We start from the raw sequence: 25684 nt of genomic DNA, 5'->3' as shown, positions 1-25684 counted from the left end.
CCCATCCACGCAAAATCACAGCATGCAAAATCACATCCCTTCCAATCCGCGAATGGAATGGGTCCCTGGTGCCCCAAAGTTGGGGTGGCGGGGTGGCTGCACTACAGCATCTCTGACATGTGAGCAATCCAGCCAGCTCTAGCAAAGGAGAGCTCATGATGTCATGTGGCAGGCAGTTCCACTGGCTGACAGCATGTGTAGTCAGAAAGTTCCTCCAGACGTCCAGCCAAAAATTCCTTCCTCTTAATTTTAGCCCACTGGTTTCACGCCTGCTCCCTGGAGCGACAGAGAATATCCCCTCCCTCCTTCTGGGTGAGAACCTTTCAGATAACTGAAGACTAATATTGTATTTCCCATTGGTCTTTTCTCAGACCCTTTAATCATTCCTCAGTGGGCTACATCTCCACCTTTCCACCATCTTGGTAATCCTCCTCCCCTTTTTCCACTGTCCTTTTTGAAGGGTGGCGCCCAGAACTGAATACACATCTCCAAGCCAGGTCTGACCATGGCTGAGTAGAAGGGAACAATTATTTCTATGATTTGGACTTGTTGATGCGCCCCAACAAGATATTTGCCTTTTTTGCAGTTTCATCATGCTGCTGGCTCACATTTAATTTGTGATGAACGAGGACATCCAGAGAACCCTATTAAATGTAATACAGGTAATCCTAGATCTACAGTAGATTTAAGAACTGCAGTGATTCACTTAACAAATGTGGTAAGAAAAGTTATAAAAACGGGGCAAAACTCAAAATTTCTCACTTAGCAACATAAATTCTGGGCTCAATTGTGGTCATGGGCTCAATTGTGGTCATAAGTTGAGGACTGCCTGTATTGCCAAACCAAGTCAGGTCTCCCCCTCCATCCTATATTTTTGTCGCTCACATTTTTCTCCACTTTCCACTTCTTTCTGTTAAGTTTCTTCTCAGCCACAGCTGGGCAACTTCCTACCCCCATCTCTCCCCACATATGATTATGAGTCAATCCTAGTGAGAGATGCAGTAATTATGGATGCAACAGGATTGCAATTGTGCCCTCGGGCACAAGTTTGAAGACCCCTGTTCTAATACAATGGCTACTTCAAGTAATCTGGGTTTAAAGTGTAACAGGTTCAGAAATCTCATATTCTGCACTCATGTACCACATTGTAAATAAGTAAAATCACAGAACAGACAGTCCTTGCTTAATGACCAGTCACCTAATCACTGTTTGAAGCTATGACTGCAGTACATAGACCCCATGCTGCCATATGATCGCATTTTGGGCACTTGGCAAGTAGCTCCCACTTGTGACTGGCTGCAGTCACAAGACCACAATTTGTCAACTGGCAAAAGCTGCCCACTGGATACGCTGTATTTGCTTAACACTCATGTAACTTGCTTAATGGCCATCACAAAAACAACTGTAAAAGCAAGTCAGTTCGAGGGGTAACCCACTTAGCAACCGTAAGGACTCACATCCAGAATTCTGGGCTTCATTGTGGCTCTAAGTCAAGGACTACCTGAACAGCTTTTTCCAATGCTTGGATTCACACGCTATACCCGTGGTGGCGAACCTGTGGCACGCAGAGCCCTCTTTGTGGGCACGTGTGCCGTTTATAAAACCTTTTCGCTTTAAGCCTCTGCCGTGTGCAAAACAACAACAATTTTTTTCTGTTCAATCAATCAATCAATCAATTTCAACTTCTCATGGGAAAAAAAAGATCTCGCAAAGTTGGAATTGATTGATTGAACTTTTTAGTCCCACCCAGTCTGCTGTTACCACCGCAGCCATGCCCACCCAATGGGCCACACCTACCCAATTGGCTACACCCAGCCAATGGGCCATGCCCACCCGGCACCCGACGATACGTAAGTGGGTTTGGGTTGTAGTTTGGGCACTTGGTCTCTAAAAGGTTTGCCATCACTGCGCTATACTTTTGAGACAATAGCAGGGATCCTACAACTTGAACTACAGTTACTGGTTTAGCTGAACTCAGGGGGATTTTTTTTAGCCCAGCAGACTGATTCCTAAAGTGGGGCTTTCTAAGAAGACTGTAAGCAGTCTATGAAATTAACCGTTTTCTCTGTTTCTGCTGTTCTCCAGCAGCTAATTACAGTGGTGGTGTACACTGCTTAGTAGCACGGAGGCTCTGTTTAGTCACCAAGGGGTAATGTCCACAGCTTCTGGAGGCAGGTTGTTCCACTGATTAATTGTTCTCACGGTCAGGGAAATTCCTCCTTAGTTCTAGGTTGCTTCTCTCTTTGGTTAGTTGCCATCCGTTGCTTCTGGTCTGGCCTCCATACTGTCCAAAATGCTTCAGAGCTGGAAAGGTCGTCTGCTCCCAACGAAAGCCATCTAAACAAGGCTACCACTATACTGGTAGTCCCAACCATCCATGTAGTGACCGAAGTCACAACGGCACTGAAAATAGTGACTTATGATGGTTTTTCACACTTAACGACCGTTGTACCATCCATATGGTTTTACGTGATCAAAATTCAGCCGCTCGGCAACTGGCTCATTTTGATGACGGTTACAGGGTCCTGGGGTCACGTGATCACCTCCTGCGACCTTCCGATAAGCAAAGTCAATGGGGAAGCCAGATTCACTCAACAACCATGTTACTAATTTAACAGCTGCAGTGATTCACTTAACAACTGTGACATGAAAGACTGTAAAGTGGGACAAAATTCACTTGACAGCTCTTTCACTTAGCAACATAAATTCTGGGCTCCGCTGTGGTCATAAGCCGACTACCTCCTCCAATTCTTGGCTATTCCTGGCTTTCCACCTTCCCCCCCCCCCCCCCGGGCAATGATAATGTTATGCTTTCCAGAGAGGAAGGAAGAAGTGGACCATTGACCATAACTAAAATTTCAATTTCTTCCAGCTAGGCAAATGATGCAAAGCATCCTTCTTTTTAGTTCTGCTCCAATCTAATTAAACTCCCTAACTTTACTCCAGCTATTATGATCCACCATCAGAGATGGTCAAGACTGGTGACTGACATCCTGCTCTGCAGATCATCTCCCTATGAGCCAAGATTAGCAGGGAATTCCACAGACCGAAGAAGAAACACCCAAGCAATCAGAAGACTGCCCCACTCCCAAAGGGACAGGCCACTGCCACATCCACCAGTTGAGTTAGGCTAGTATGCACTGGTCTCCTAGCCACGCCAACAAACAAACCAGCAATTTTGAAGACAAGTGCTTTAATCCAGTAATCCTAGCCAAGTCAATGCTTGTCAACCTAGTTAACAATGAAGTCAAGAAGCTCCTAGATAAGGGGTGTCAAACTGCCAGCCAGCGGGCCGGATGCGTCATGCCCAAACGGCGTCCACCCCATTGCCGGCAATGGAAAAAAAAAAGTTGCGAGACCGACACCCGTCTTAAGATTGTCATTGAGATGTTGTCATAAACTACTATGAGTTTCATCTTGGCCTTCTGACCCAGAGCTGAAATCAGAATTATTTCACTTTATTTTTTGCAACAACAATCCTTTTGGGAAGGATTAGAGAGTAGAAATCTGCAAATTGGGATTGGCCTATTCAACCACAACAAACAGATATTCCAGATCAACCTGCCCCGTATCTCTCATCTCAAGCCATGACATTTGAGGGGTTATGTGTGTGTGCTCCAAGCACTTCTAAAATTCAGCCATCTTTCTGTGGGAACACATCCTGTTCTCTTCTTCTGTAGTTTCACATGGAAAGAGGGATTTCTCCCCCCACCCCCGCTACACAGAATCCTGAAAGTGGTTTGTGAAATCAGTTTCCAAACATCTCTGAACTTAACAGAAAGCCTTGGCAAATTCTCCTGCCCCTGGAGAAACTGGAAACCCTGAGCTCAAAGTTTGAAAAGATTCATAAGCTGGTAAGGATATCAATGCACCGGGCTTCAAGTAGCAAAGAAAACCTATTGCTGGTAGCTAATCATGCCATCAGCAAATCAGTTTATATTCTTATAAATTTCCATGATTTAAGTCCCACCTGGAAGCATTTCCACGGTCAGACCTCAGTCAGGATGAAAGAGGAGCAAGGAAAATTATATATATGGTATTAGAATTGCCATGTCATTTCTACCGATAAGTAACTAAGAACTAAGTAACTAAAAACTAAGTAAGTAACTAAGAACTAAATAATCAGTGGAACAACTTGCCTCCAGAAGTTGTGAATGCTCCAGCACTGCAGGTTTTTGAGAATAGATTGAACAACAATTTGTCTGAAATGTTAGTTTCCTGCTGAAGAAGGGGCTGGACTAGAAGACCTCCAAGGCCCCTTCCCATTATTCTATTCTATTCTATTCTATTCTATTCTATTCTATTCTATTCTATTCTATTCTATTCTATTCTATTCTATTCTATTCTATTCTATTCTATTCTATTCTATTCTATTCCTCCAGGATGCAATACTAAACAAAATTAAATAGTACCCAGAAATATGAAGATTTGGGGATACTCTGAAGCAGATGCATGGGCCACCAGGTTGGGAAAGACATCGCCCTTAACTCCACAGCCCCATCCAGTACCCTTAAATCATGCTTGCATCAAAACCACTTTGGAATTAAAGCAGCATCCAACCACGGTTGTTTCAATCCCAGTATATCAATGTATGAGATGATAAACCATATAATTAACTGTATAACTCCAGCGTCAGTTATTTTATTTATTAAATGTATTTATTAATTACATTTATGTGCTGCCCACCTCACTGTTAGGAGACTGTGGGCAGCTTACGTCACAAAAGCTGAACTACAAACGTTAAATATTAAAAGTGAACAGAAATTAGGTATTTTAAGAACTAGTACACAGATGGGGTGGAGGTGGGGTCAGTTATGGTTTAGCAATGGGAGAATCTGGGCCTCCCTGGTGGAGTTCTTATTTCTAGCATAGGTCAAATCACTCTCAACAACTTTGAGGTTCTAGCACAGTTTCACTTAGCAACGCATTTCATCAAGCAGGAAAAGGGGACTCTACAGAAGCAAGGGGCGTGGGACCTGGGAAATCAAGTGCAATACCTGGGATTCTTTGAAATGCCGGTAGTATCTTCCTATGAATTTTGAATGCTGCAAGGTGAGCTGCTAACTTAGCATAAGGACAGCCTACCTAAGTAACACACAGGGCCACTTTAAAGGGCCAGCATTTTGCTGCCTGCTACATGCAGAAGGGCAAATATTTCACCCTTTGGAACATACGTAGCTGTTGCTTTAATTTTATATATAATTAATTATATATACCCTTATATGTAAAAATATAATATATATATATATATATATATAGAAGATGTATCTACCTGCTCCGGATGTTCATGAGTTCTGAAGGAAGAACTGTAAAAATTCTTTTGATCAGGGTGATCGAAAGTCAAGGAACCTACCAAGAAGACAAAGAGGCTATTGAAGTTACATGAATTTCAGATATCCTGGTCCCCTCACATTAGTAAGCGGCTAGATCGAGGGGGCAAAAACAGAAATAAAAGTACAAGCTACCTGATTTGATACTAGCTTATTGCAGACTGGAATATCATTTTTAACTGGATAGTTTCAATCTCTTGAGTTCAACAATAGACTTTCTAATGCACCCCCCCCCATGGATTGCCTGCTTAAAATCCAATGGCTAAAAAAACACACAACCCTATTGAATTCACATCCCAGACCCCCCAAAGTACCCAGTTTTAACTCTTTTAAGGAACTGGGGTCCACTCCCCCCCACCCCCACAACAGAAACCCTACACGACCACATCTCAAATTGCAGGATTTTGAGATTGATGATGCTTAGCCAAGTCATGGCTTCCTGGAGGCTCTAACAAGTAGGCATCGGCTTGCAACTAGTATGAAGATCAGGATTTTACACTGCTAAGCAAGACAGTTGTGAAGTAAGTCAAGCCTGATTTTATGACCTTTTTTGGCCATGGCTGCTAAACGAATCATTGTTAAGTGAATTGTGTGGTTGTTAAGCAAATCTGGCTTTCTGTAATGACTTTGTCGGGGAAGGGGGAAGCTGGCTGGGTAGGTCACAAATGGTGATCACATGTTCCTGGGATGCTGCAACCATTGCAACTACATGTCTACAGAAATAGAGCACAACAATGATGAAAACTGTAAACTTGAATGCATTTGGGTCAATACAAAAGGGAGAAAAAAATGACATTGCCATAGGCGTATACTATAGGCCACCCAACCAAACAGAGGAAATAGATGAACTTTTTGCTAGTCAGCTAACTAAGGTATTTAGGAAGCACATCACAATAGTAATGGGGGACTTTAACTACCCTGACATCAACTGGGAGACAAACTCTGCACCAAGTGGAAGATCAAACAGATTCCTGACAAACCTAGCAAACAACTTTGTCACCTAAAAAGCAGAGAAGGGAACTAGGGGATTAGCCATTTTGGATCTTATTCTCACTAACAGAGATGAAATGATAGGAGGTGTTGAAACCACAGGAACCTTGGGGGGAAGTGATCATGCAGTATTGGAATTCAACATTCTAGAAGCACAAGCAATAGAACACAGTCAAACTAGAGTCTTGGACTTTAAGAGAGCTAATTTCAATAAACTTAGAGAGAGCTTGGGAAGGATTCCATGGATGAGAATCCTCAAGGGGAAAACAACTCAAGTTTGGGAAATTTTGAAAAGTGAGATAATAAAAGCCCAGTCTAGCACAATACCAACGAAGAGGAAAAATAACAGCTCTCAAAAGAAACCAGCATGGCTGCATAAAGAACTCTCTGATAAATTGAAAGATAAAAAGGACATGTATAGAAAATGGAAAGAGGGGCACATAACTAAGTCAGAATATCAGCAAATAGCCTGAGCCTGCAAAGACGAAGTGAGGAAAGCTAAGGCTCAAAATGAACTAAGGCTTGCGACCAAAGTCAAAAATAACAAAAAAAAGCTTCTTTCAACATGTATAAAAAAAAGTGAAGGAAATGATTGGTCCATTAGTGGGTGAAAGTGGCAAGAAGGTGACAAGCAACATGGAGAAAGCAGAACTATTTAACTCGATTTTTGCATCTATCTTTACACAAAGGGAAAAAACCAGACCAACCTATCAAAAATAGTGCCATAAAAAACAGAATAGAAACACAAGTTAAGATAGGCAAGAAAATAGTAAGTGAGCACCTGTCCAGCCTAGACGAGTTCAAATCACCAGGACCAGATGGATTACACCCCAGGGTTCTCAAGGAACTGGCAGACGTGATCTCAGAACCACTGAACTATATTTTTCAAAGATCCTGGAGCACTGGGGAACTACCAGAGGACTGGAAGAGAGCTGATGTAGTTCCCATCTTCAAAAAAGGGGAAAAAATGGTTCCAGGAAATTACAGACCTATCAGCCTGACCTCAATACCTGGAAAGATTCTGGAAAAGATAATCAAACAACGAATCAGCGAGCACCTAGAGGCAAACAAAATCATTGCTAAAAGCCAACATGGATTTGTCAAAAACAGATCATGCCAGACAAATCTTACTGCATTCTTTGACCAAGTGACAAAATTAGTGGATCAGAGGAATGCTGTGGATATAATTTACTTGGACTTCAGTAAGGCATTTGATAAAGTAGATCACAACCTACTACTTGATAAGATAGAAAAATGTGGGTTAGATAGCATCACCACCAGATGGATTTGTAGCTGGCTGACAGGCCGTACTCAGCGTGTGGTCCTTAATGGAACTGCATCTACATGGAGGGAAGTGTGTAGTGTTCTGGGCCCAGTGCTCTTCAACATCTTCATCAACGATTTGGATGAGGGGATAGATGGGGAACTCATCAAATTTGCAGACGACACCAAGCTGGCAGGAATAGCCAACACTCCAGGCTTAAGATACAGTAGGATCTGGACAGACTCAAACACTGGGCGCTATCTAACAAAATGAAATTCAATGGTGAAAAAAGTAAGGTTCTACATTTAGGCAAGAAAAACCAAATGCACAGGTATAGTATAGGTGGTACCTTGCTCAATAGTAGTAGCTGTCAGAGAGACCTTGGAGTCCTAGTGGACAATCACTTCAATATGAGCCAGCAGTGTGCTGCAGCTGCCAAAAAAGCCAACACAGTGCTAGGCTTCATTAAGAGAGGGATAGAATCAAGATCAGGTGAAGTATTAATACCACTTTACAATGCCTTGGTAAGGCCACACTTGGAATACTGCATCCAGTTTTGGTTACAATGATGTAAAAAAGATTTTGAGACTCTGGAAAGAGTACAGAGAAGAGCAATAAAGATGATTTATTTAGTCTGGAGACTAAAACATATAGGGAACGGTTGCTGGAATTGGGTATGTCTAGTTTAATGAAGAGAAGGACGAGGGGGGGACGTGATAGCAGTGTTCCAATATCTCAGGGGCTGCCACAAAGAAGAGGGAGTCAAGCTATTCTCCAAAGCGCCCAAAGGCAGGACAAGAAGCAACGGATGGAAACTAATCAAGGAGAGAAGCAACCTAGAACTAAGGAGAAACTTCCTGACAGTTAGAACAATTAACCAGTGGAACAACCTGCCTCCAGAAGCTGTGAATGCTCCAACACTGGAAGTTTTTAAGAAGAGACTGGACAGCCATTTGTCTGAAATGGTATAGGGTTTCCTGCCTGAGCGGGGGGTTGGACTAGATGACCTCGAAGGTCCCTTCCAACTTTACTATTATGATTATGATGTCGATTGCCAAGTGACCAAATTTTAATCACATGGCCCTGGGAATGCTGCCACGGTTGTAAGTGCGAGGATTGGTTGCGATCCACTTTATTCAGTACTGTTGTAATTTCAAACAGTTGTTAAGTCAAGGACTTACTGTACTGCATTTCTCCTGCCAGCAGTCCTTTGTGGCTATCTGACATGCTGTAACTGGAAGAACTGGAGTTGAATATACTATGTTGTAAATGTATCATTTTGTCCCAGAACTACGATTACAGGAGAATCGGCTGTGAATTTTTATTCACATGAATCTTGCTCAGATTAGTTATCTTCTTTGTCTGTCAGTGGCTCACTAGATTCTGGGAATGCAGGATCAAGTCAGGCCCTACCGTGGAGTAATACAGGCAATCCTCGACTTACAACAGTTCATTTACTGACCGTTTGAAGTTACAACAGCACCGGAAAAAGTGACTTATGACTGTTTTTCACACTTAATGATCGTTGCAGCATCCCTGTGGTCCAGCTGCAGTGTGCCCCGGGGTCACGTGATCACTTTTTATAACCTTCTGGCAAGCAAAATCATGGGGAAGCCAGATTCACTTAACAACTTTGTTACTAGGTTAACTGCAGTAATTCACTTAACAACTCTGGCAAAAAAAATAAATAATAATCATAAAATGGGGCAAAACTCAATGTCTCACTTAGCAACAGAAATTTGGGGCTCAATTGTGGTCCTAAGTTGAGGATTACCTGTAGTCCCTTTTCTTTCAGTTCGACACATGTTAAGGAAAGATAAGGAGTTGTTTTGTAGTTCTATTGGGAATGGGTGTTTTTTTTTGAACACAGGCTTAGAGTACCATGCCCAAAGGAAATTGAAAACATGCAGCTCCTGAAAAGCAGGTAACAGGCTGAGCTAAGAAGCCCAGGGTTTAAAACTACAACTTGACCTCACCCTAAGTAGCAGAAAGCTAGCAGTTCAGGCAGAGACACTCTTGAGTTGACAACCTGGGAATTGCACGTGGCCCACCTGGTGAAGTTACTCAGAGGGTATCAAAACATTCCTACACATTGAAAATGCGCTTGTCCCAGCACTGGTCTTACTACGAGTTTCACAGGAAAATTCCATTTCTCTGGAGCGCCAAAGAACATCACCCAATCTAATTTGCATTATATAATCCCTTCCAATATGCATCACAGAGAATTCTCTAGGTTAATCCACACAGGGTAGGTAGACTGTCTCCCTGCTATATTATGGTTCAATGGCAGAACAGAGCCTGTGCAGGCTGAAAACTCTGGTATCCTGGTATATCAATCCCTGATATCTTGGGCAAAAAAAGATGGAAAAGGCCCCAAAACTTTAAACTTTGATATAATCCACAAATGCAAATATCAATTGCCAGAATTCTCAAACACTACTATTCTGGTTGGAAAGGGAAGGCACCATTTTGGGGCTACTTTGGTGTGCTCCATTCCAGCTTAGGATTCTGGGAATTGTGGTCCCAAGACCTCTGGAGGGCATTCAGTTGTGGAATGCTAGAGCGGACCTTATGACTAATCAATCAGTTGTTTAAATTACAACGTTCATGAGAAAGTCTACACCCTTTTTCCTTGCCTTTTTTTTTAATGTAACATACGCATTCCTCTTCTATTTTCCTTTGTCTATTTAATTCAGCGGAACCCCAAATGCTGGAGGGCGGGGAGAGAAAAGAAAAAAAAACCCTCCTGTGTTTTAACTTTAAACTTTTTCTGTAATTTGTTTGCCTTGGATGAGGGGGAAAAAAAGGAGCCATCAAATCAATTCAAAGATTGAGTCAAACTTTCCTATGAACCCCCTTCCCCCTCCTTCCATATAGGGGCTTCAGGACAGATAAAAGGCCCTGGAAAATGTATAGCCAGGGTCACCTAAGCTTTTATCTAAAAATGATGGGAGGCTTCCTAATTCAATAATGTTGTTCCTTGCCTATTTTTAAAGACGCAGCATCGCAGAAGTTAGCATGGGGAGCTGAATTCCACAGCCTGTGAAATGTCCTTCTCGTTTTTTAATGCAGGAGCCCAAATACCTGCTTGTCCACTTGTTCCACTGGCAAGCCTGAAAAAACCCTCGGTGGAAACGAAATGCATGCTGCGAGACTCGCGGAAGTCTGGGGTGGGGCAGGGTTTTCACTCGGCTTTAGCAAACCTTTTCTGCTGCCCCACCAGCCTCCTGCAGCCCCCGGATAAATTTCAGTAGGAGCCAAATACATTAAAATGGAGGAAGTCGCCCCATAGAAATTGGCAAAGAAAGAATAATAATCTTCGTCTCGTTTCCCCTATTCAATCCAAAATCAGTGTCTCTTTAAGAAAACGGCTTCACAGTATTACTTACACGCAGAGAGAGAGAGAGAGAGAGAGAGAGAGAGAGAGAGAGAGAGAGAGAGAGAGAGAGAGAGAGAGAGAGAGAAGAAAGAAAGCGGAAAAGATTTTGAAACAAAAGTTGAACCAACCAAGCTCTATTCCTCCCACCCAAGAGCAAAGCCAGCCAAACGCAAGAAGACACCGTGGGGAAAACCATGCCCCAACAGAACGCGAACGAAGCTAAGAGTTGAGTTGGGAATCTGAATTCTGTTTTCTTCAGAAACGATTCTGGGGGATTCAGGGCGACAAAAGAGTGTCTCCCACAAGGCTCAACACTTCACTTCCCCAGCTCCCTGCCTTCTTCTGACCCACACGCTGCTGCTGCTGCTGCTTACGAAGAGGAAATTACCAGCTGAGTGGAGGCTCAGGGCCCTGCCCCACTTCGTAGCTTCCCCTTCTCCTCCTCCTCTTCCCGGCAGGGAAGCCTGGCGAACTCCGAGTCAACTTCTCACGCAAAGAGCTGCCGACGACGCGTACAACCTCCTCCTCCTCCAAAAGCTTAGTGGCCAAGGGAAGAAGGGGCTCAGCACTGGGTGGTTCTCAGAAGAAAACCCACCCACCCCCTTTTTGGGGTGAAGTGATGGTGGAAAGAAGAAAGATACCCCAGCGTGGAATGAGGTTATCTATGCGTTCAAGTGTCACATCAGAGACTGGAAGCTGTTTCCAGTGGGCGTTCCGAAAAAAGTCAGGGAGAGACTCCAGGAAGAAGCTTCCTCCTCTAAGAGAGCCAATAAACAAGGCCGGCTCTTGCCCCTCTAAGCTGGCTTACGCTTCCGGAGCAGTTGCAGGAATGACCTTAGGACTCCAGAGAGAGAGAGAGAGAGGAGGAGGAGGAGGAGGAGGAGGAGGAGGAGGAGGAAGAGAGAGAGAGAGAGAGAGAGAGAGAGAGAGAGAGAGAGAGAGAGAGAGAGAGAGAGAGAGAGAGAGAGAGAGAGAGAGAGAGAGAGAGAAGTAATTGTGCTAAAGCTAAAGAGGCTGGATTTACAAAGAAGACAAGGCCCTGAAGACTTACACAGCAAGGCAGAAAGGAAAGGTGAACTGGGCATATTTAGCAGGCAGCAACAAACAACACTGAGGCCTTTGAACTGTGGTGCTGGAGAAGACTCCTGCGAGTCCCTTGGATTGCAAGGCGATCAAACCGGTCAGTCCTAGAGGAGATCAACCCTGACTGCTCTTTAGAAGGCCAGATCCTGAAGCGGAAACTCAAATCCTTTGGCCACCTAATGAGAAGGAAGGACTCACTGGAGAAGAGCCTAATGCTGGGAAAGATTGAGGGCAAGAGAAGAAGGGGACGACAGAGAATGAGGTGGCTGGATGGAGTCACTGAAGCAGGAGGCGTGAGCTTAAATGGACTCCAGAAGACGGTAGAGGACAGGAAGGCCTGGAGGAACATTGTCCATGGGGTCGCGATGGGTTGGACATGACTTCGCAGCTAACAACAACAAACAACAAAGGGTCACTTTTAAACTGATAACTGACCAGGCTACAGAACTATACTGAAATGATCATCTGGAGCGAAGATGACAACTTTCTAGTTGAAGGATGAAAAATAGTTACAAGGGAGGATGCGTTGGAGACAAAGTTACGCACACTGGAAAACAAGATCAGGCTATCTTAACATTTTTGGACTGCGGTTGCATTTTTTTTCCTTCTTTTGTTAGTTTTAAAGCTTGGGGATGCATTTTTTTTAAAAAAAAGCTGTCCAGGACCACTGTCTTGAAATGGTAGGGGTTCTGCAGACAGGCAGATTTGGGTTTTTCAGGTATATGTGGGTGTGCATTCTGGAGGCTTTTTAGGGAGGTTAAGTAAATTTGCAGTATTTGAAAAAAGGGAAGTAAACGTACATCGGGCAAGTTGCTGAATTCTGGGAGCATCTTTCGCAGAAATGTCGAAACAGGAGACCTGGAAAAATGCTGAATTAAAGGTAACTGGGGGCTCATCCTCTCGAACTCATATCCAATGTTCTTACAAAGCCACCAAGGTGTGTCCTTAGTAACAGACAATGTCATTGAAGAAGTTTGGGATCATCTTCTTTGATGTTTCTGGATCTTAAACTTTGTTTAAAGTGTATGGACTCCAACTCCCAGAATTCCCCAGCCAGTATGCCGGGAAATTTTGAGAGTTTGAAGTCCACACATCGTAAAGATGGGAAACACAGTAAATGAAGGGATCTTCCAATGCCCTTAGAAGTCCCCTTGCCTAACACAACGTGGCCTGTTTCATCCAGTATAGTATACCATTTCCAACAATAGCTAGACTAAAGGCCACACTAAATCATGACAAAACATAAGGCTTCCTCCTTCCACCCTGCCCGCCATTTTTCTGGGGCAGCTGACATTCCTAAAGGAACTGCTTCTGAACACGGTTTCACGAGGATGCCTTCTTATGCAAGAACTGATGAAAGACCACTCCTGCTTTATCAGACTGAAACCCACATCCTACATCACCCAGAGTAAACAACCAGATGACTCAGAAAGCCGCACAAACAGGTTGTGAAATACTACTACTGCTGCTACTACTACCACTACTACTACTACTAACAATGAAGTTGGAAGGGGCCTTGAAGGTCATCTAGTCCAACCCCCTGCTCAGGCAGGAAACAGTATACCATTTCAGACAAATGGCTTGTCCAGTCTCTTCTTAAAATCTTCCAGTGTTGGAGCACTCGCAGCTTCTGGAGGCAGGTTGTTCCACTGATTAATTGTTCTCACTGTCAGGAAATCTCTCCTTAGTTCTAGGTTGCTTCTCTCTTTGGTTAGTTTCCATACATTGCTTCTTGTCCTGCCTTCAAGGGCTTTGGAGAATAACTTGAGTTTGTGGCAGCCCCTGAGATATTGGAAGACTGCTATCATGTCCCGCCCCCCTCGTCCTTCTCTTCATTAAACTAGACATAGTGAATTCCAACAACCGTTCCTTATGTTTTAGCCTCCTGATCATCTTTGTTGCTCTTCTCTGTACTCTTTTCTAGAGTCTCAACATCTTTTTTACATCGTGGTAACCAAAACTGGATGCCGCATTCCAAGTGTGGCCTTACCAAGGCATTGTAAAGTGGCATTAACACGTCACGTGATCTATCACTCTGTTAATGCAGCCTAACATTGTGTTGGCTTTTTTGGCAGCTGCAGCACACTGCTGGCTCACATTTAAATGATTGTCCACTATGACTCCGAGGTCCCTCTCACAGTTGCTACTACTACCCCCTATACTATACCTGTACATTTGGTTTTTCTTGCCTAACTGTAGAACCTTACTTTTTTCACCACTGAATTTCATTTTGTTAGATAGCGCCCAGTGTTCGAGTCTGTCCAGATCCTTCTGTATCTTAAGCCTGTCTTCTGGAGGTTATGACAGAGGCACCCCTCTCCCTCTATGATTTGATAAGACTACCGTAAAACAACTATTTCCGAACGATGCTAATACATCAGCCCAGTAAAATTAAGTTAAATATACAATGGTATACTGTAATACAGGCAGTACTTGACTTACAACAGGTCCGGAGTACCTTAGGGAGCACCTGCTGCCGGCATCAACTTCCCTCCGCCCTGTGCGCTCCCACAGAGAGGGCCTCCTCAGGGTGCCACCGATCAGAGAATGTCGGTTGGTGGCCCCCAGGGGGAGGTCCTTCTCTGTGGGCGCCCCGGAGCTATGGAATCGGTTGCCGGTTGAGCTCCGGATGGCGCCCGACCTTTGCTCCTTCCGTCGCGATCTGAAGACACATTTATTTGAACAAGCCGGCTTGGCCTGATGGGGGATGGGTTGGGTTTTTATTGTCATTTTAATATATGTATTTACTGTTTTTTAGCCTGGGCATATGTTTAATTCTTTTTAGCTTTTGTATTTTTGTATTTTTTATATGTCTGCCCTGTTCACCACCCTGAGTCCTTCGGGAGAAGGGCGGTATATAAATAAAATTATTATTATTATTATTATTTGATGACCGTACAACAGTACTGGAAAAAGGGACTTATGGCCGTTTTTCACACTTACAACCATTGCAGCATCCCCATGGTCACATGATCAAAATTCAGACGCATGGCAACTGGCTCATATTCATGACAGTTCAGTGTCCTGGGGCCATGCAGTCACCTTTTGTAACCTTCTGACAAGCAAAGTCAATGAGGAAGCCAGATTCACTTAACAGCCCCATGCTACTAACTTAACAACTGAAGTTATTCACTTAACAACCTTGGCAAGGTCATCAAATGGAGCAAAACCTGCTTAACAAATGTCTCACTTAGCAACATAAATTTTGGGCTCAATAAGTTGAGGATTATCTATATTCAGTTCCTTGCTGTGACCAGTTAATGTCTTCGGGGTGTCAAGAAATATGAGGGCAATATCCACCTTGGAGATCCTGGAACTAAATGCCATTCTGATTATGCAACCAAATATGGAACATATCTGCTGCCTAAGTTTTCAGAAAACTGCTGTTCACACATAGCCGTTTTCATACCTGTCAGATGGTTCCTAATGGCAGAATGAGGGTGGAAGGTTTCGCAGGGAAAACCAAATTTGGAAATTACTCGTAACTTTTGAGGGAATATTTCTTATGATGTAAACAGCCGCAGTGAACACAGATCATTTTTATTCCCCTGTTTGTTTTGAAAGACTCCATCCAGATTTAATGATAGGTTGCAATTTCTTTGTGAAACACACCAGTAGAAGAAAGTTGGAGGTGTTTTCAAGGACTTTCTGATTAAGGAAGTTAAAGACCTGTTTTTCATTTGAGTTCAACTAGTAGTTATCTTCCACATTAAAAGTTCCTTGCCTGCTCTGTCTGCAACCTTTTCCAGTACTCTGTTGCAGGGGTGCAGCTTGAGCCCACCCCACCCTTCCCATGTTTTTTCAAAAGATTATTTTAATTATACAGGCCCAGCATAGCATAGCAGAGAGGAGGAGTTGGTTCCTGTTTCTATAGAACCCAAGGCCTTGGATTCTGATCAGGAAGATCCCAGAATGCCTCTTGATCTGCAAGAAGAAACCTCAGCAGACCGAGGATCACACAACTTATTGTTTCTCCTGAGTGGCCTTACATGGTGCATAGTTCAGATGTAGTTCCAACTGTGTGGAAGGTGAAGGTGAAGACTTCCTGGAATAAAAGTTTCAATCATAAAGCAAGTCAATAATGAAAATGTTTCCCTGGTTTAGACCAGGGGTCCCCAAACCCCAGTCCGGCACTGGGCCGCATGCCAGAAACCAGTCCGCGCAAACAAGCAAAGCGCCATCCGCAGGATGCAGGCCATACATGGAACCTCGCTCCCTCCGGTCCGCAGAAAAACCTCTCTCCACGGAACTGGTTCCTGGTGCTCAAAAGGTTGGGGACCTCTGGTTTAGACCACTGCTTTGGACTCAGGATAGGTTTGTCATATAAAAACCTGGGTGTTAATCCCAAAGGTGCCTTTTTTCCCCAAAATGCATCTGGACTTTCTTAGTTTTTTGCTTTGAAAACATTGCACTTCCTATCCAAGAAGTTTCTACGGTTCTGAGAACTCAATGAGAAGTGAAACGTTTTCAAAGAAACAAACCAAGGAAACCCAGATGGAAAAAAAACAACAACCACAAAATCCTTTGGGACAAACATGACCCGGATGATTCAGAATCTCGATAAGACACCTGGGTGTTCACTTCGAACAGCCCTTTCCTTGTGCCCTTTCGTGAGTGGAACGTCAATTGCTGGATTATTGCGAACGCACGTTTTTCTTCAGTTTGGCTGCTAGTACAGGTTGACTTTGCTTGTCAGAAGGCTGCAAAAGATAATCACATGACCCCAAGACACTGCAACTGACATAAATACATGACAGTTGCCAAGCATCTAAAATTTGATCACGTGACCATGGGGATGCTGCAAGAGTCATAAGTCCTTTTTTACAGTGCCGCTGTAACTTTGCAAAGCCACCAAATAGTTGTAACAAGGACTACCCGCAATCTGTTTCAAAATGGTTTAGATTCAGACGTCCTCAGTTACTACGTTAGGGAGATATAAACTGTGACCACAAGATGGCAGCAAAAAACAAACCAACAGAAAATGTAACACTGATTGCCATCTAGTGGTTATCCTTATTTTTGTACCCCAGATATGAAGGCAAAAATATGATAGGACATTGCACCTTCTGTTGAAGGAGTCTGGTAAACAGTTTAGTATCTATAAAATGTATGATGTGGTGTGCTGGCAAGTCTTTATATAGGACCCCTACCCTCAATGATACCCACTGAAAATTGTTGAAGGGGGGAGCAGTTCTACAAAAAAAAATACCTTTGCTGCAAATGTTCTGGTTTTTTTTGGTTGTTTGTTGCTCATTTTAAAGCTGTCATTTTGCAAGCTATTTTGCAGGCAACACAAGAACCAGATATATTATCACTTGGACTGGGAAGTTCCAAAAATAATTGCAGAGCACATTTTCAGACAAAAGTGCCAGAGTGAGCTTGGAATTTGTTTTAACATAGCATCTTAATTCACATTAAAAATCAAAACATGTACCCGTTCCATTCCATGAAAATTAGCCACAATCAGTTGGGGGTGGGTGGGGGGTGTCTTACTGCTAAATAGACTTATCCACACACGCTGCAACTGTAATATAGTCTAAAGCTTTCCATAAAAATTCACAAGAAAAATGGGCTAGTTTTAAGACGTCAGAAAGCTGTTACTGCTATTGTTCTCAGAATCATTATCTTAGTCCAACATCCACTTTAAATACTTTAGCTAGTTCAGAGATACTTATATAGCAAGTGGCATTAAACATGGCATCTAATTTCATTCAACTCTAGTTGAAGCATTTCATTATTTAAAAAACATGAATTTATGAGGATACATTATAAAAAGAAATGGATATAGATTTATTTAAAGCAAAAAGCTGATCTTTCATCTCCAATGAAACCCCATTTCAATCTCCAGCTCTCACAATTTCAACAAAATAGGAAGCACTTTGAATATTTCCCTCATGTAATTAGTCATTTATTAACCTTAATAAACTACCGGCTACTGAAATTAACAAATAGAAGCAGGATTTTGATGGTTAACAGGCACTTATTTACACCTCTACTCTTGTAGTGAACTCTTGTAAGTCGAGAACTATCTGTATTAATTTTAATGCCATGTATTTTCAACTACTTCCCAGTTGCAATGTATGGCAGTGAAAGCTGGACCATAAGAAAGGCTGAGCGCCAAAGAATTGAAGCCTTTGAACTGTGGTGCTGGAGAAGACTCCTGCGAGTTCCTTGGACTGCAAGGCGATCAAACCGGTCAGTCCTAGAGGAGATCAACCCTGACTGCTCTTTAGAAGGCCAGATCCTGACGCTAAAACTCAAATCCTTTGGCCACCTAATGAGAAGGAAGGACTCACTGGAGAAGAGCCTAACGCTGGGAAAGGTTGAGGGCAAGAGAAGAAAGGGACGACGGAGAATGAGGTGGCTGGATGGAGTCACTGAAGCAGGAGGCGTGAGCTTAAATGGACTCCAGAAGATGGTAGAGGACAGGAAGGTCTGGAGGAACGTTGTCCATAGGGTCGCGATGGGTCGGACACGACTTCGCAACTAACAACAACAAATTTTCAACTGTCGCAAGATGCCTTGAATGGCTGAAGAAGCAGAAAAGTGGGGTACTGCTTTAGCAAATGTCTCAAAAAATACTTTTTTTCAAAAGACAACCAGATCATGTTTTTTTCCTTGAGGAAGACATTTCGCTTCTCAAGTAAAAAACATTACCCAGTCGCCTTTCCAAAAAGCACCTTTTACAGCATGACCTGGATGACCTGAGAAACTCCATAGCCATTTTGCTTTAGTAAATATTAATTTATAACAATGATTAATAATAGTACCATAATAGTACCACTAGCAGAAGCAGTAGACTGGAAGAGCTTCTTGATCATTTGTAATGAACTGGGAACAGCCCTAGGATAATCACAACCCTTTTAACCATCCGTCTCTCTTAACCTTAGATATGTATCCTATACAATCTGGCAAGTCAGAATGCTCCAGGTGCCGTCAGTTAAACAATAGACTGCAGGTAATCCTTGACTTACAACCCATTCATTTAGTGAGCAAAGTTACAACGGCACTGGGAAAAGTGACTTATGACCATTTTTCACACTTACAACCGTTGCAGCATCCCATGGTCACATGATCAAAGTTCAGGTGCTTGACAACCGGTTCATACTGATGATGGTTGCAGAGTCCCGGGGTCGTGCGATCCCCTTTTGCGACCTTCTAACAAGCAAAGTCAACCCAGATTCACTTAAACAACCATGTTACTAACTTCACAACTGCAGTGATTCACTTAACTGTGGCAAGAGAGGCTGTAAAATGGGGCAAAACTCACTTAGCACCTGTCTTGCTTAGCACCTGAAGTTTGGGCTCAATGGTGGGTCATACGTCGAGGACTACCTATATTTCGATTTCCGCAATGTTAGGATTGTACCATCATCAGACTCAGGAAAGAGATTGGCCTCATTTGAATCGTGGAGGGACTGATGGTTTTCTTTCTCGCTTCTTTTCTATTCCCCTTCCCAGAGAGGTAATTTTCGCCTGATGACCATTTTTTAAAGAACTGTTTGAAGTTACACCCGGTCCTCACACTTACAACTATAGCAAACCCTGCAGTCACATGTTCCAAAATTAAGGCACATGACAACCAGCATGTAATTACCTGGGCTCATCTCGTAGCCATTTGTCACCTTCCCAGCTGGCTTTTGGCAACTAAAATCAAGCGGGAAGCAGTTTCCCCTTAGTAACTGCACGAACGAGAGTGTTGTAATTTGTGAAATGCTGTTATTTTTTTCCTGGATGTTTTTTCCCCCCTTTATATAGTTTGGATTTTATGTTTTAAATCTCATATTGCACGTGACCCAGAGTTGTGATGGATCTGCGAGACATATAAATTTAATAATAAAGAATAAAGGGAAGGGACTTAGGTAATATTAATTTTGTCAATATCAATATTATGATTTGAGTCAGGGGGTCTGCCACCTTTCTGGAACTTTCAAGGAACTTTCTCGCAGGGCAGGTGATAACGAGTATATTTAAGATTGTTTCCTTTGATGATTTTTGGGTTTTACTCTGGGATAAACATAGATGTTATATATAGATATACACAAATGTGAATTAGATGCTACAGCACCATTTCTCTTCTGCTACTAACACAAGGAACTAAAGACAAAAATCAGGTGAAGTTCTTGCTTACTTGATTGATTGAACAACACCTCTTTATGGGAATATGAAAACAGGGCTGCGTTACCAGAATATGGCTTTTCCTGCTAATACTTGCATTGTTAATCTTCAGGAAGAAGTTTTAGAAGTTCACTAAGCTGTCATAGAAAACACAAGGATAATTTTCAAGTCTATGTCTGGGAGTAGGAGCTTTAAAAAAACAGTGAAGGAAATATTTCCAGATAGCCAAATACAGCATATGCTACAAAATTCACCATTCATAAAGTACAACTAAGCATACTCTGATAATATTCTAACAGGAGCCTAAATAGATTATGAGATAATAGTGAAGACTACTTTGTTACCCTATTTTTTTTAACCATTCTTTAGGAAGAAGACTAAAACAAAATTCTCATCATTATCATCACCACCACATTCCTAAAAGGCCTTTCTTTCTTTCTTTCTTTCTTTCTTTCTTTCTTTCTTTCTTTCTCTCTCTTTCTTTCTCTTTCTTTTTCTTTCTTGTTGTCCATCTGACATGCAACTCAGGACATCATGTTCAAATAACAACAGTATGTAATGAATAACGGGGAAAAACGCTAGTTGGGGGATTTTTGAAGTTGCAGCCTACACACTTTACATCTGCTAAGGTTCAGAAATTATTGATCTAAATTAAGCCACTGAGCTTTGATTTGAAACCCATGCCTCAACACGATAAGTAGTCCTCAACTTACAACCACAATTAGGGCCAGAATTTCCATTGGTTAAGCAAAGCAGTTAAATGAGTCGCACCCAATTTGATGCCCTTTTCTGCCACAGTCGTTAGGGGGATCACCACAATTGTTAAAACAAATCATGAAGTCGTTAAATAAATCCGGCTTTCCCCATGGACTTTGCTTGTTGGAAGCCAGCTGGGAAGATCACAAATGATGATTGGATGGTACCAGGACACTGCCAGCATAAAAAATATATGCCAGTTGCCAAGCTCCTGAATTTTGATCATGTGACTGTAGGGATGCTGCTGTGGTCATTAGTGCGAGAACTGGTCATAAGTCACTTTTTTCAGCGCCGTTGTACTTTGAAATGGTTGCTAAACAAATGGTTGTAGGTCAAGGATTATCTGTACAAGACCTTTCTAATATTTTGAATATGCAAGACCCAACATTCTTGACCATTAATAAGGACATTATACTCCAAAGTATATGACTACTGCAACATAGGGAAAGACTCTTCTTTGACCATTATACTACCACGGCCTGGGAAAGTAGGTTAATTCAAGAAAACCCCTGACCTAACATCACCTAGTGACACCGAGTTGGTGAATTTGAACCTGCCTCTCTTTCCTTTATCCTTGTCTGATGCTTCATCTAATACCACTCAAATGATAGTCAGCATTGTTGGCAGGAGAGTCCATCATTTGCACCAATCCTGTAATCGAGTTATCACTTTGTTTTAGGACTCTCTGAAAGTTTCAGTGATTCATTTAGAGACTCCTAAAAGGCTTAGCATAATTTTTAGGGATCACTTCCTTAACACCCGGCTTGGCCCAGTAACATCTGACAAAAGAAGCTATCTGCAATCCAACTGGGGCAGAGGGACAAGACATACAATAGATCCTTGTTAATCTCATCAAAACTATACAACTCCATGGCGTGAGAGGCTGAGCTGGTACCTGAAGCTCTTTCACTGATTGGTTAAGACTTAAAAGGGGAATGAATTTCTTCCGCAGGGACGACAAATTTGATTTTATGTAGCGTAACTGCTTGCTTTTAATACACTCCCGCCCCCCAACTCTTTCTTGTCTTATTTCGTAGGGATTATTTAATAATTATTATCCAATCCCTGAGAAGTACAGAAGAACTAGAAAGATGCCATTCAAATTTTACATGGATAAACTATAAAATTCCAAGGTTTTAAGGAAAGCCAGTCTGGATCCATTACGTGAGACAAGGCCTTTAAATGGACATTGCAAGACCATGCTGGCACCAGCCCAGGACTTAATATAGCAAAAGCCACACCCGCTGCTTCAGGCCTAGAGTGTTAACCAAGCCACACTCCTTACTTTTAATACAAAAGTTTCCTCACGGCCATTAGCTCCATCACCAGCCTGCCAAATTCAGACACTTTCATTCTAAAATGCCAGATCTCTCCCTTCTCTCACCAAGTCCTATAAGCAGATGGCACAGGAAGAAGTCACTCGACACACTGCAAAAACAACACAAAACCAAAAAAAAAAAACCTGAAAAGGAAGGGGAAAAGAAAATAATTAATTAAATCATGTGTCAGTAAAAAGCTGCTTGCCAGGAAATATCCATTTGGGGGAATCTCTCCAAGAAGTGAAATAAACAAATCAATGGACACATAGCTGAACAAATTTCTTGTGAATTAAAATTAATAAATAAGAGTTTATTTTACTGGATTTTAACTAATTTAAGTTGCTGAACTATCACTGCCAAGCAGGTACTTATTCTCTGGCTACAATGCACAAGTCATGTAAGTGATGGTGCTCTCTATACGTACTATCAATGGCACAACAGGACAAACACATATACCCCATGCATTTGACTACTGCTAATTCAATGTTAATCTTTTCCTCTGGAGGTCCACAGAATACAGGTAGTCCTCGACTTACATTTGTTTAGTGACTGTTTGAAGTTAAGACACTGAAAAAGTTGTGACAATTTTTCACACCTTAGAACCACTGCAGCATTTCCAGATCATGTGATCAGAATTCAGATGCTTGGCAACTGACTCATTTATGAGAGCTGCAGTGTCCTAGGGTCATGTGATCAACTTTTGCAATCTTTGGACAAGCAAAGTCAATGGGGAGGTCAGATTCACCTAACAACCGTGTTACTAATTTAATAAAAGTGATTCACTTTTATCATTGTAAGCAGCCCTGAATTAATAATAATAATAATTTAGTTGGAAGGGATCTTGGAGGTCATCTAGTCCAACCCCCTGCTCAGGCAGGAAACCGTATACCATTTCAGACAAATGGCTTGTCCAGTCTCTTCTTAAAATCTTCTAGTGTTGGAGCACTCGCAGCTTCTCGAGGCAGGTTGTTCCACTGATTAATTGTTCTCACTGTCAGGAAGTTTCTCCTTAGTTCTAGGTTGCTTCTCTCTTTGATTAGTTTCCATCCGTTGCTTCTTGTCCTGCCTTCTGGTGCTTTGGAGAATAGCTTGACTCCCTCTTCTTTGTGGCAGCCCCTGAGATATTGGAATATTGCTATCATGTCACCCCTAGTCCTTCTCTTCATTAAACTAGACATACCCAATTCCAGCAGCCGTTCCTTATATGTTTTAGCATCCAGACCCCTGATCATCTTTGTTGCTCTTCTCTGCACTCTTTCCAGAGTCTCAAAATCTTTTTTACACCGTGGTGACCAAAACTGGATGCAGTATTCCAAGTGTGGCCTTACCAAGGCATTGTAAAGTGGTATTAATACTTCACCTGATCTTCATTCTATCCCTCTCTTAATGAAGCCTAGCACTGTGTTGGCTTTTTTGGCAGCTGCAGCACACTGCTGGCTCATATTGAAGTGATTGTCCACTAGGACTCCGAGATCCCTCTCACAGTTACTACTATTGAGCAAGGTACCACCTATACTATACCTGTGCATTTGGTTTTTCTTGCCTAAATGTAGAACCTTACTTTTTTCACCATTGAATTTCATTTTGTTAGATAGCGCCCAGTGTTTGAGTCTGTCCAGATCCTACTGTATCTTAAGCCTGTCTTCTGGAGTGTTGGCTATTCCTGCCAGCTTGGTGTCGTCTGCAAATTTGATGAGTTCCCCATCTATCCCCTCGTCCAAATCGTTGATGAGGATGTTGAAGAGCACTGGGCCTAGAACAGAACCCTGGGGCACCCCACTACACATTTCCCTCCATGTAGAATTACTTTGTGGTAAGAGGGGCACCCAATCAACTTTATAAATAAACAACTGTGGCAAGAAAGGTCGTAAAATGGGGCAATACTCAGTTAACAACTGTCTCATTGAGCAACAGAAATGTTGGGCTCAACTGTGGTTGTAATTTGAGGATACCCGAATATATGGCTTTCTTTGATTGCTCTCCTTAGTAGGGACCTCGTGGCAAATTTAAACTGAGGCCTAGTCAGCTGCCCCAAAATTTTAGAGCTTAATATTTATACTATATTTGTTTTGCCATATGAAATGCAAAATCCTGGACTGTAAGAATATCTGCTGATGATACAAAGGGTCTAGCTGCTTTAGTTTCCTACCTGCAGATAATGAAGTAAGCTTGACTTAAAACAGACATGTCAAACTCGCGACGTCACATGATGTCGCGCAACGTATTGTAGCCTTTTCACCATTGCCGGCAATGGGGTGGGCATGGCTTCTGGATGTCATATCCGGCCTGCGGGCCAGCAGTTTGACACCCTTGACTTAAAAGGAGAAGATGCTTAAAAAAAAACCTGGATAAGTGGAATTTTATCATCTTGCAAATATGAAAAAAAAGTCCATATATGAATCTCTACTTGGCTTGTAAAACAAGCCAAGTCCATCTCTCTATATTGATTTTACACCCCGTGGTTTTTTTCAGGAGCTCAAGAACTGTTTAATATGGCAATTTCTGTTTTTTTCCCCCTCACAAAAAATAGGTTAGGCTCACAAAACAAAATTGGTCTGCAGTCACCCAATGAGTACGCATGTGAAGCTTGCACAAACGGAGTTTCCCGTGCGCACTCACTCGCTCCTCGCACAAGTGCAGCTGCACGCACACTCATTCACCTACTACTTCCACGGCCCGGTTTTGAAAGGGCTGCGACAAACTTGGGGATCCCCGCTCTAAGATGTTAGAAGCTGAATAATCATAATGATCACTTGGGAAGGCTATGCAATAGGCATTGTAAGCTGGACATCATTTTCGGCCATTCACAATAATAGACTTCAAAGCTTTGCTTGCCCTTTGATATTTGAAGAAGGCCTACTATTATACTATTTAGGCATCTAATGTAGTCAATTTTTGTTTTCACCTAGCACTTCCTTTGTGGGTGGCAAACGCTATTTTCTCCTTTCCGTCCCACAATTCATTTTTAATGTACGTTTTATGTGATTCACTTGAATTTACTGTCCTTTTAGTACACTGGTTTTAAATTTCACTCTTAAAAAATGCCTTTTATGGGAAGCGGTATATAAATGATTTAAATAAATAAATGGAGGCTAATGAAGACACAGCCAGCCAGAGAACTCCATGGACTTGATCTATTAGAAAAACGGAAGCTATAATAGCATTTACAGTGTTGAATTCAATCCAAAGTGATCCAGCTTCATATTATTTATGCCCAGCCATAAATTTACTTCCTTGCCTCCTGCATACCTCACATGGTAACTGCGGGGATAAAATATGTGATTAATAATTTACACAGCAACCAGGAAGATATTTAAATGACCTGGATCCACGCATTTCCTGTATAACTAGGCAGTTATGTCCACTGAATCCTCCCAATTTTCTCATCCCATTGCAACATTCCGTGTCCCATTTTTGCTGCTTCAAAAGTCCTCTCAACTCTTTG

At 42.3% G+C, this 25684-nt stretch overlaps 1 protein-coding gene across 3 annotated transcripts in view; it reads right to left on the bottom strand.

Annotated features, from left to right (window-relative positions):
- The window catches only part of GATAD2A (GATA zinc finger domain containing 2A), an 89936-nt gene that overhangs the window by 46958 nt on the left and 17294 nt on the right, over positions 1–25684 (bottom strand). For 2 of the 3 annotated variants that reach the window (XM_081312926.1, XM_081312927.1), the window contains exons 1-2: positions 22206–22212; positions 5273–5349 (exon numbers count right to left, since the gene is read on the bottom strand). The gene's annotated coding sequence lies outside the window, so the exon portion shown is untranslated. Of the gene's footprint in view, positions 1–5272; positions 5350–22205; positions 22213–25684 lie in introns of those variants that run through there. The other variant, XM_081312928.1, reaches the window with a different exon arrangement.

This window comes from Vipera berus, assembly GCF_964194415.1.
Source record: "Vipera berus genome assembly, chromosome: 1".
Taxonomy (NCBI): Eukaryota; Metazoa; Chordata; class Lepidosauria; order Squamata; family Viperidae; genus Vipera; species Vipera berus.
The sequence above is the reverse complement of the archived record's forward strand: the minus strand, read 5'-3'. Positions and strand labels throughout refer to the sequence as shown.